Source organism: Bombina bombina, chromosome 2 (assembly GCF_027579735.1).
Source record: "Bombina bombina isolate aBomBom1 chromosome 2, aBomBom1.pri, whole genome shotgun sequence".
NCBI classification, from domain to species: Eukaryota; Metazoa; Chordata; class Amphibia; order Anura; family Bombinatoridae; genus Bombina; species Bombina bombina.
In genome coordinates, this window is record NC_069500.1 from 98752823 (window position 1) to 98765608 (window position 12786).

Genomic DNA, 12786 nt, shown 5'->3' on the forward strand with positions numbered 1-12786 from the left:
TACCAACATTGGCCTAGATCAATACTTTGGGATGTCTACTAAAAAAAATATATACATGTCAATGGATATTCAGAGATTCCTGAAAGATATTAGTGTTCTAATGTAACTAGCGCTAATTTTGAAAAAAAAAAGTGGTTTGGAAATAGCAAAGTGCTACTTGTATTTATAGCCCTATAACTTGCAAAAAAAGCAAAGAACATGTAAACATTGGGTATTTTTAAACTCAGGACAAAATTGAGAAACTGTTTAGCATGGGTTTTTTTTTGGTGGTTGTAGATGTGTAACAGATTTTGGGGGTCAAAGTTAAAAAAGTGTGTTTTTTTCCATTTTTTCCTCATATTTTATAAAACTTTTTTATAGTAAATTAAAAGATATGATGAAAATAATGGTATCTTTAGAAAGTCCATTTAATGGCGAAAAAAAAGGTATATAATATGTGTGGGTGCAGTAAATGAGTAAGAGGAAAATTACAGCTAAACACAAACACCGCAAAAATGTTAAAATAGCCTTGGTCCCAAACGGTCATTAAGGGGTTAATCTTACACATATACTGTGGATATCAAGATATCAAGATTTATGATATACATACCACAGGACATGTTTCTTTCACCCTTTTTCATTCAAAAGTAATGTGGATATTGCATTCTTTGTGATACAGAAAATCTTTACTTTTATGAGTGCTAGAGTATCCTACTGTGTACTGATATGATTTAAAGATAGAAAATTATATCAGATGTATGCAATGTGATCGTTCATATGACAATGTATCTTGTATATTGATGTGAATATTTGTAAGTCCTATATCAAGTATTGTTGGTTTTGTTCAATATAATTGAAAAACTCAATAAAAATGTCATTATAAACAAACACTATCAGTTCCTACTAATGTTCATTGTATGATAAATACAGTACTCTAAACCAATGCTGATTGGCTGATAGCTACTTCCTGCCTGCTAATGTGCATCTTAAATACAACTCTTAGATATCAATGATTGATACTTGTAAACATTTTTATAGAATTAATAATACATTTGTTAACTGTACGTTCAGTTAAATAAAAAGCATGGAAAACAGTGAATGTATTATTTAAATTTTGCTTTTAATAGACTTAAATTGACTCAACATTACATTAATGCTATTGCTGCTATGCCTTTTTTTTAAGCATACAAGGAACAGTCAACACTTCTTGCTTTTTTGTAAAAACTATACCTTTTTTTTTACAAAGTCCCTTGAAAGGCCAAAAAGCTAAATCTGTAACCTTTGCTTCAAATGACCAAAACCAGCTATTTGATTTGTAGCATTTGCAGTAGACATGTGCGTTTCATTCCGAATTTAAATTCGGACGAATTTGTCAAATTCAGAGATTCAGATCGATTCGAATTTCCGAATTACTGTAGCACCGAATCTAACGAATAAATCCGAATTAGTTTGGATTTATTCGAAACGTTCGGATGGCCATGGACTAATCACAATTACACTAGTATTGTACTGTATATTAGGTTATATCACTCTGCTCTGGGTTACACCTAATATTACAGTACATAATACTAATCTAATACACAGCACATCCTACCTAACACATACCGAACTTCCGAATTTAAGAATCGAATCCGAACCGAATACATCCAAATACATCCGAATTTATTCGAATCCGAATGAATCCAAACAAATCCGAAACAAATGCATTTGAATGTATCCGAATTTGAATCGATCTGAAAATTAAATTAGAAAACATCTGAATTGTTCCGAAACAAAACTAATTTTTTTCGCCACGCACAAGTCTAATTTGCAGGTTTTAGAATCTACTTTTTGTCCTTTCAAGGGAGTGTAGGACAAACACAATTTTAACAAAAAAAAAGTGTTTAAAGGGACACTGAACCCAAATTTTTTCTTTCGTGATTCAGATAGAGCATGCAATTTTAAGCAACTTTCTAATTTACTCCTATTATCAAATTTTCTTTGTTCTCTTGCTATTTTATTTGAAAAGGAAGGCATCTAAGCTTTTGTTTTTTGGTTCAGGACTTTGGACAGCACTTTTTTATTGGTGAATGAATGTATCCACCTATCAGCAAGAACAACCCAGGTTGTTCACCAAACATGGGCCGGCATCTAAACTTACATTCTTGCATTTTAAATAAAGATACCAAGAGAATGAGGAAAATTTGATAATAGGAGTAAATTAGAAAGTTGCTTAAAATGTCATGCTCTATCTGGATCACAAAAGAAAATGTTTGGGTTTAGTGTCCCTTTAATGTCCATTTAACGCAAATGTAAACACTCAAAATAGCATCTGTAACATTCTTTTGAAATAAAAGTTACAGGGCTAGATCGCGAAAACGCTACAGTTATGTTTTTTAGCTAGTCGGGTTGCGTTCTTATTACAAGTTAAAAAAAAAATATTTTGCGCTATCGTTAACCTGAATAACGAGAAAAAACTAACAAGTTTTTGTGTCCGTGTGCATATATTCCCCCCATAGAAATCAATGGAGGAAAAAAAGTGGAAAAAACACCCGAGATCGCCATTGCATTTTCGCATTCCCCATAGAAGTCAATAAAGCACAGCATATTCACATTAGCAAATGGAAAATATTTACAGTAAATACATATTTAAAATATTTATTAAATATGAATATTGCATAAATATGTTTTATCATGTTTTCTTTTAATTAACTGCAAAGGGCTATAATGCACTTATATATCTGTTTATATATGTGTACACATATATTAATGTTTTTATATGTGTATATAAGACTGTAAATACATATATACTGATATAAATACATTAATATATATGTACACATATATAATTATGTATATATATATATATATATATATATATATATATATATATATATACATACAAATACATATTTAGCAATGTATGTGTCCCAATGTCAAAGCCCTTTTCAGGCTTTTTTTGCTAACACCCAAGATCTCATATATTTGAGCCCTTATTACTTTTTTGTGCAATATTTTTTATAAAGTAATTTTTATTAGACAGTGTTAATGTGTAATATATTTTTGAACTGTTTTATGAAACATTTTTGTTTCGGAAAACAGCCTGAGCTCTGAGATCTCAGATTTCGCTCCCCTTCTAATATCAGCGCAATGAAAATGTCTTGCCAAAACACGATTACGCTAGCGCAAAACCGTTTGTGCCTCACTTGTAATCTAGCCCATAATGTTTAGCAGACATTAATCTGTTATGCCATTTGTTGTTCTAGAAAAATATTCTTAAATAATTCACCTATCCTTATTTGGCTTAAATTTTATAGAATAATAATAATGATATAATAACATTTAATTTAAATGTTCTGTCTGTGTTAAATTTATATTGAGAAAACTTACATGAAATGGTGCAAAAACCAAACAAAGTTTATTATGTAATAAATATAAAATTAAATACACTGTGTGCTTAAGATTTCTATTATCTATACTCTTCTATAAACCAACATATGTACTGCTAATTTCTGCTTGAACAAAACATTATGTTCCACCACCACGTGTCCTTCATGCAAAGTACGTAGAACGGACACACATTGCCGCAAATCAACCCGATCTAGTACGATCGGGGTGATTGACACCCCCCTGCTGGCGGCCCATTTGCCGCGAGTCAGAAGGGTGGCATTGCATCAGCAGCTCTTGTGAGCTGCTGGTGCAATGCTGAATACAGCGAGCGTATTGTTGGCCGTATTCAGCGAAGTCTGGCGGACCTGATCCGCACTGTCGGATCAGGTCCGCCAGACTTTGATAACTAGAGGCCTATGTCTGTGAGCAGGGGGGCAACAGATTGAAACAGTGTATCCATGTAGCCAAAGTCCTTCCAGGTACCAGACCGCCCTTCACTTTGACGTATACCAGTTGCGTAATGTCTCGATGTATGTTTCGCCACACCCCCGTGGATTTTTCAAGAGTAGATGATAGCGGTTCCTTGCGTCCTATTTATAGCTCCATGTAAATCAAAACAGTTAATGTTACCTGGATATTTAAAGATGGTACTTGTCTAAAGGGGTTATTTATAAAATCCTTTAAGTGTACGGTTTTAAAAACATTTTTTGATAGATAACTGCAAATTTACAAATATATATCTGATACTCTTATCAAGGAAAAAAAACATCATAATAAAAAACAATTCATAACATTATAAAATTAAAACATTACATTTTATACATTTAAGTTAAAAAGTGACATCATTCGAAATTTGCATTCAAACCAAACGGAATCACTGTGTTAAGATCAAAGATATATTTTAAAGTTTTTAATAAATATTTTCTTGGAAGTGGTTCCTGAATCATTTAGTGTGGCTTTACCTGACAGCCAAAGATCAGGTCTGCATTCTAAGTGGAGCTTATGATTAGCTCCCGTAAAGTGTGAGTAGTTGGTGTTATACAATATCAAACTATTTTTATGTTTTCTTTCCTTTTGAGATTTTAAAGAAGCACACGCACCAAAATAACTGATCCTGACAGCTTTGTTCTCAGGACTGCAGTTTCACCTGAGCTGATTATAGCTCAGGTTTATGTGAGTAGTCATTTAACACGTATATATTATAATTCGTTTGTTTAACAATATCACACTATTTGTGCCTTTTCTCTTTTTCTTTTGAGAAATAGAGGTTTGCCCCACGATATCCTTTTATATCACATTAATTTGTATTACTTTTTTGTTTGTGATTTAAGTTATTTGTTTTATTTTTTACTACACCTACACTAGCTCAGGCTATGTTGTCTTAGCAGCTGATGGCGAGACAAACATGGTTGCTTCCATCCTCACAACCTGCACTTTGTTGCTTTGAACAAATCAATCTTGTGTAAATGTGTCCAAAGCAAAGTGCAGGTTACTCCCATTAGCACGCCTCGCTAACTCCCCCTAAATGCCTATAACTACGTCAGCCCTAAGTTAATCCCCCCCTGCTCTGCCTCGCTACCACCCATAGAAAGCCTACATCTACATCACAGCTAACCTACACATCCCCGGAATACTCAGCTAAGTTCCCAGATTGAGCGCTTCTTTGTTATTATTTATGCAAGTTCCTCATACCGCCTACACTGAAATCATGTGAAAACAACACTCCCTGTAAAGCCCCATCTAACTACCTACTGTCAAAATATAACTAGCTATAATAAACTATACTATAAGTAATAAACCTTATTATAACTATATAGCTATGTCGCTAAAGTTATCATCAATGTTTAAATAATGTGTCACAGAGATGCGCTAAAATGTCCATATCACCGGCAAAACCTGCTCTGCCTATCCGGGCTCCTGGAACTCATTGCTGGACCTGATGTGAGCCCCAGACCACAAAACCTTCTTGGCCGACGGTCTCTGGCTCAATTTTGATCTAGCACTGAGTTCTAGGAGCCCTGATAGGCTTAGCAGGTTTTTCCGGTGCTGCTGGCATTTTAGGGCATCTCTGTGACAAAATATGCATTGTCATGTAAAATGTAGATTATTAATTGTAGATATCTAATAGATGTATTGTATGTATGTATTGGGTACTAGTAAAGGTGCTGCTCATTTTATCAACTTCGAATGATGGAAGGCTGAGTGGACCTCGCCGGGGATTGAACCTGCAACCCTTGGGTTGCTACAGAGCTCAGCCATAGTGCCTTAGCGTGCTGAGTTATCTGTCCGGCTTGTGGTGGGTTGTTGGTGGCATAGGGGGTTAAAAGTTATGTGCAGTTGGTTGATGGTGGCATAGGTGGTTAATAGTAAGGTACTTACAGTGGGTTCATGGTGGCATAGGAGGTTAATATTTACTTGCAATGGGTTGATGGCGGTTTAGGGGGCTTATAGATAGTTTATTGCATTTTGGCATGTGGCGGTTTAGGGGTTAATAACTTAGGACTTGCGGTGGTTATGTGGTGGTTTAGGGGTTAATATTTAGTGATTTGCGGTGGGTTCATAGCATCATAGGGGGTTAATACAGGGAGTGCAGAATTATTAGGCAAGTTGTATTTTTGAGGATTAATTTTATTATTGAACAACAACCATGTTCTCAATGAACCCAAAAAAACTAATTAATATCAAAGCTGAATATTTTTGGAAGTAGTTTTTAGTTTGTTTTTAGTTTTAGCTATTTTAGGGGGATATCTGTGTGTGCAGGTGACTATTACTGTGCATAATTATTAGGCAACTTAACAAAAAACAAATATATACCCATTTCAATTATTTATTTTTACCAGTGAAACCAATATAACATTTCAACATTCACAAATATACATTTCTGACATTCAAAAACAAAACAAAAAAAATCAGTGACCAATATAGCCACCTTTCTTTGCAAGGACACTCAAAAGCCTGCCATCCATGGATTCTGTCAGTGTTTTGATCTGTTCACCATCAACATTGCATGCAGCAGCAACCACAGCCTCCCAGACACTGTTCAGAGAGGTGTACTGTTTTCCCTCCTTGTAAATCTCCCATTTGATGATGGACCACAGGTTCTCAATGGGGTTCAGATCAGGTGAACAAGGAGGCCATGTCATTAGATTTTCTTCTTTTATACCCTTTCTTGCCAGCCACGCTGTGGAGTACTTGGACGCGTGTGATGGAGCATTGTCCTGCATGAAAATCATGTTTTTCTTGAAGGATGCAGACTTCTTCCTGTACCACTGCTTGAAGAAGGTGTCTTCCAGAAACTGGCAGTAGGACTGGGAGTTGAGCTTGACTCCATCCTCAACCCGAAAAGGCCCCACAAGCTCATCTTTGATGATACCAGCCCAAACCAGTACTCCACCTCCACCTTGCTGGCGTCTGAGTCGGACTGGAGCTCTCTGCCCTTTACCAATCCAGCCACGGGCCCATCCATCTGGCCCATCAAGACTCACTCTCATTTCATCAGTCCATAAAACCTTAGAAAAATCAGTCTTGAGATATTTCTTGGCCCAGTCTTGATGTTTCAGCTTGTGTGTCTTGTTCAGTGGTGGTCGTCTTTCAGCCTTTCTTACCTTGGCCATGTCTCTGAGTATTGCACACCTTGTGCTTTTAGGCACTCCAGTGATGTTGCAGCTCTGAAATATGGCCAAACTGGTGGCAAGTGGCATCTTGGCAGCTGCACGCTTGACTTTTCTCAGTTCATGGGCAGTTATTTTGCGCCTTGGTTTTTCCACACGCTTCTTGCGACCCTGTTGACTATTTTGAATGAAACGCTTGATTGTTCGATGATCACGCTTCAGAAGCTTTGCAATTTTAAGAGTGCTGCATCCCTCTGCAAGATATCTCACTATTTTTTACTTTTCTGAGCCTGTCAAGTCCTTCTTTTGACCCATTTTGCCAAAGGAAAGGAAGTTGCCTAATAATTATGCACACCTGATATAGGGTGTTGATGTCATTAGACCACACCCCTTCTCATTACAGAGATGCACATCACCTAATATGCTTAATTGGTAGTAGGCTTTCGAGCCTATACAGCTTGGAGTAAGACAACATGCATAAAGAGGATGATGTGGTCAAAATACTAATTTGCCTAATAATTCTGCACTCCCTGTAGTTAGAACCTATGGTGGGTATGTGATGGTTTAGATGTTTAATATTTTAGTGTTACTGCGCGATCGTTGGGTACTTCGGTTTAGGGTATTAAGAGTAGTGGTTAGGCAGACGGCATAATATTCCAGGGATCATTTACTATACATCACCCATATGGTCAGCGATGCTGGGTGTTTCTTAAGCCAGCATCGCCGACCAATGGCATGTATAGTAAACGCCTTTCAGTGATGTGGCTATGGGCTCCATGTATGAAGCAGAGTTAGCTGCTCTGGAGCCCTTAGGGGGCAGATTCCTACATGCGAGCCTGCTTCCTGCAATGTAAGAAGCAGCATTCATTAGACCACTGCTATTATGCTCTTCGCCACTTCTGAAGTGGTGAAGAGAAATCACAGAGATCTCGCTCGCTCTCAGGGATTAACAGTCCTTCTCTCTCACTATGGAGTGTGGCCAGCGGACAAACAGATTCGCTGTTCTCAAGTTAAGAAGCTGTCCATACGCCTTATAGGACATGGGGCCCTATGCCAGGAGCTTGGAATATTTTCTGACAAGCTTGCTCGACATGTTGGCGGATAGCTTGTTATATAGCGCTGCTTCGTAGCACTTTCAAACAAAGGGGGCCAAGTATGATGATTTATTTCAAGATTGCAGAAAAATCTTGTATTTAAATGGACAGTAAACTCAAAATGAAGTATTTATAATTCAGATAGAGAGTGCAAATTTGCATTCTTCTATAGGTATCCTTTGATAAAGAGGAAATCTAGGTAGGCTAATAGGAGCTTAGGAGCTAGCACATATCTTTAGTATTCTATTGGAGCAGTGTTTACAATTATAAATAGCATTGCTATAAACATTGTTGCAAACATTGCTGCTGGATGGCTAAAGTCATGTGAGCTCACCTAGGTTTACTCTTTAAAGGGATACTAAACCTATTTTTTTCTTACATAATTCAGATAGAACAAGTAATTTTAAGCAACTTTCTAATTTACTCCTATTATCAATTTTTTTTCATTCTCTTGCTATCTTTATTTAAAAGCAGGAATGTAAAAGCTTAGGAGTCGGCTCATTTTTGGTTCAGTACCCTGGATAGTGCTTTCTTATTGATGGCTACATTTGGCTAACCAATAAGCAAGTGTAACCCAGGTTCTGAACCAAAAAAGTGCCATCTCCTACGCTTTAAATTCCTGCTTTTTAAATAAAGATAGCAAGAGAACAAAGCCAAATTGATAATAGGAGTAAATTAGAAGGTTGATTAAAATTGCATGCTCTATCTGAATCATGAAAGAAAAAAAATGTGTGTTTAGTATCCCTTTAAGAAAGGATACCAAGCAAACTAAACAAAACTTAGAATAGAATTAAATTGAAAAATTGTTCATCATTGAGCTTACTACCCATTTAACAAGAAGTTTATTATACTTTTAATCAAAAGTACTGTTAGGCTATTTTAAAAATTAGGGGCTACTTACATGCTTCTTTTAGTGATATTGATTAACTTTTGCAAGACTAGGGGTCCGATTTACCATCTGTTGGACAGACATGATACGCCGTAGCAATCATGTCCGCCCGACATCGCTGAATGCCCACAGCATACGCTGTCAGCATTTAACATTGCACAAGCAGTTCTGGTGAACTGCTTGTGCAATGCCGCCCCCTGCATATTCACGGCCAATCGGCTGCTGGCAGGGGGTGTCAATCAACCTGATCGTATAGGAGCGGGTGGATTGATTTCCGCAGACTCAGAGGCAGCGGATCAGTTAAGGAGCAGCGATCTTAAGACCGCTGCTTCATAATTGCTGTTTCCGGCGAGCCTGAAAGCTCATGCGGAAACAGGGGTATCAGGGGCCATTCGGCCCCTTGATCTGTTTGTAAAACTGGAATCACATAATTTACCTATAACAATCCTCATAAACCTTATTGGATACAGTTGTGGTAAATAATATTGTTGTAGAAAAATATAGATCGAACCTTTTCTTTAAAAAAAAAGTACTTAAAAGCATATTTTAGCCTTTCAAAGGGCTCTTAATTCTAAAAGTACACTCTGAACCAAAACAAGAGGTTTCATGCCAATTCTCTTTTCCAAAGAAAGGGTTTTACTTGAGCCATGGAACGTTTTTTTTTTTTAATTCAGTAGAAGATTATTTATTTTCTGGTTCAACTATAGAAAGGGGAAAAATAAAGATTGATTTGATTGACTTTGCTTGGAATATATTTTCTGTTTCCATATTTGTTTCCTTTTAATTTTTCTTTCATTTCCTCCCCTGGGGTGTTACATAAGTTGATACTCTGGCAGAATAGCTACACTCCCTGCATCTGTTTTGATATATAATGAGGATGTGCTATAATTATTTTAATCAGTGTTTATTGAGGACACATTGTATTTGCTTTAATCAGTATTTAAATGAATACAGTTGATTAGTGAAATAGCATTACACAAATCTTCAGATAACTGGCAGAAACAATGATTAGCTGAATGGTTAGAAAACACAAATGAAACAAAACTATTTCTATGTTTCTATTAGTGGCATATTATTTTAATGTATATCAAAGAACAACATTTAAGAAAAACACTAGACACCTCTAATATTTGTTAGATTACGGGTGGAGTACTAACAGGGGTTTATTGTGGCTGTTTATGCACGTTGGGCTTTTCACTTGTATTACAAGTTGAAAGTAAACGAGATCACATGTGTGCAATTGAAGTTAATGCACATTGGGTTAGCGTGACCTTAGAGCACTGGTTAACTGTTTTGTGAAACAAAAAAGTGTCCCAAAAAAATAAAAAAATAAATTACAAGGATCAGTTACACTAACAATAACACCATCCAATAAAAATAATTTTAAAAAAAATATTGTGCAAAAAAGGTTATAAGGGCTCAAAGATATGAGGTCTCAGGTGTTAGAAATATGTTATTGCACACGTAAGTTTGGCTTTTTACGCTTGTCGGGTTAGCAAAAACAGTTTACATAAAGCTTGCTTCTAGCTCAGTTAAAGGGACACCAAACCGCAAATTTTTCTTTCATCATTCAGGTAGAGAATACAATTTTAAAAAGCATTCCAATTTACTTCAATTATCTAATTTGCTTTGTTCTTTAGATATCATTTGTTGAAGAAATAGCAATGCACGTGGGTGAGCCAATCACACAAGGCATCTATGTGCAGCCACCAATCAGCAGCTACTGAGCCTATCTATATATGCTTTTCAACAAAATATATTAAGAGAATGAAGCAAATTAGATAAAAGAAGTTAATTAGAAAGCTGTTTAAACTGAGACAAAAATGAATGTGTCTGTAACAGAATTGTAACCAAATGTCTAATCTTAATCTTGCTGTTTAGAAAGATGCCCTTTTAATGTTATCGTTTTATTGGGTTGACTAGGGCAGACACCACAGGACATCCATGGTCTTGAGAGATACTAAGGACTAGATTACAAGTGGAGTGATATTTGCCCTCCACTGAGTAACACCAGCACACGCTAATGTGTGCTGGTATTATAAGTTGACAACAATGCGAACGCAAGCTCACATTCACATTGCTGGGAATAAAAAAAAAAAAATGTGCTAACACACTTTTCCTTTAGGAGGCGCTCTTTACAAATATACAATAACATCAAATGATCTAAAACAAAATATCACCAAACATTTAGAAAAGTCCAAATATACTCCAAAAGGAGTGGAGGCAGCTCTCTGTCGTAGGAAGGTCAGGATCGTGGAAGTTCAAATGATCTGATAGAGGAAAAACACAGAGGCGCCCAATGGCCTAGTATCATCAACGCACTATGGATATATATCCATATTGTGTTGATGGTACTAGGCTATTTGGGCATTGCTGGGAAGCATTGCACTCATTATAGCGTGCTTCCATATGCTCCAATGAGAGCCTTGTTCTCATGCCATTATACACTGCAACGAACCTAAGCTCAGGGAAGTTGGACGATGGCAGCAAAATGAAATATATATGTAAATACACATATTAACATAAATATATATTTATATAAGCATATACATATATATTTACAGGGAATAAACAGTTCCCATAGACCACAATGTATTGGCAGTTTACCCTAACTTTACCCCCAAAATACTGCCAAGTGCAGTTACTTTATTAAAAAATAAAAATGCTAGAATTTTTATTTTTTAATAAAAAACACTACACTGTATTTTGGGGGCATTTGGGCCACATTTATAAAATTAACAAGAGATCTGATCTCTTTTAATCTTTTAAATGCTAATTACTACCGTGAGTTTGCAGTAGCAATAACTAGCCATTTGTAATTGTTTATTTACTGATATATTTGCCCGTCTGTGGGTGCGCAATAAATTAGCACTCCACTTGTAATCTAGCTCTAACTGTCTTGAGACATAATATATAGAAAAAATAAATATTCGTTTTGGAAGCCAGTCTGAATGATATATTAAACAGCACTAGAATGTTTTCCAATTTAAAATATGTGCTTCACATCCACTGCAAAAATGTTTTTCTCTAGCATTTCTTATTAAAACAACTGGTTCTGATCTTTAATAAATGCAATGTACAAAGCCTAAGTGTAAATGTTCTTTCTTAAAATGATATATTTTTATTACACAATAATGATCATTTGCTTTTTCTTTGAAAAAAAAATGTGTATAAAACCATGAGCAGAAAAATAAAATATCATAGCTCTTAAATAGTCTATAATTATGTTTTGCCTGTTTGTAAGATATATATAGAGAGAACATTTTCCCTGTATATATGTTCTAATTTACTAATGAACTGATTTATTTTCTACAAAATTGTCTTATTATAGTAGTGATAGCAAACAATCTAACTAAAGTTATATTCTAAACTTTCCATAATTAACTAGAAGAAAGAAAAAAAAAAAAGATTAATTGTACAGTTTGTTCAGAAGTAATTTCTTGGGGTTGCTTTAAATGTCACAGCTTTTAAGCTTCTAGGGAATTAATCGTAGACTGTCAGATATTGAGTCTTTATGTTACGCACATCATTAGTGAGCTTGATTTAGTTATCATGAATAAAGTGTAAAGGGAAATTTATGTTACATTTAAAATGCACAGCAGGGGTTCTGATTTGAATAGAAAATATATGTTATATAAGTTAATTCCCAGAAAAAAATAATAGAATCACTGTGCATTTCAAATCTGACTTTTAATTCTTTAGAATAATAAAAGAATATATATAAGTATACTTTAGAGACAGATGTTCATAAAAATAATAATATAATATAAAATATAATGCAACAATGTAATCAGAGTCTATACATATAAAGGAAATACAAAATAGTGTAAATTACTGTTGCTGC

At 35.4% G+C, this 12786-nt stretch overlaps 1 protein-coding gene across 1 annotated transcript in view; it reads right to left on the minus strand.

Annotated features, from left to right (window-relative positions):
• The window catches only part of C1QTNF3 (C1q and TNF related 3), a 223200-nt gene that overhangs the window by 209483 nt on the left and 931 nt on the right, over nucleotides 1-12786 (minus strand). The gene's annotated exons all lie outside the window — the stretch shown is intronic.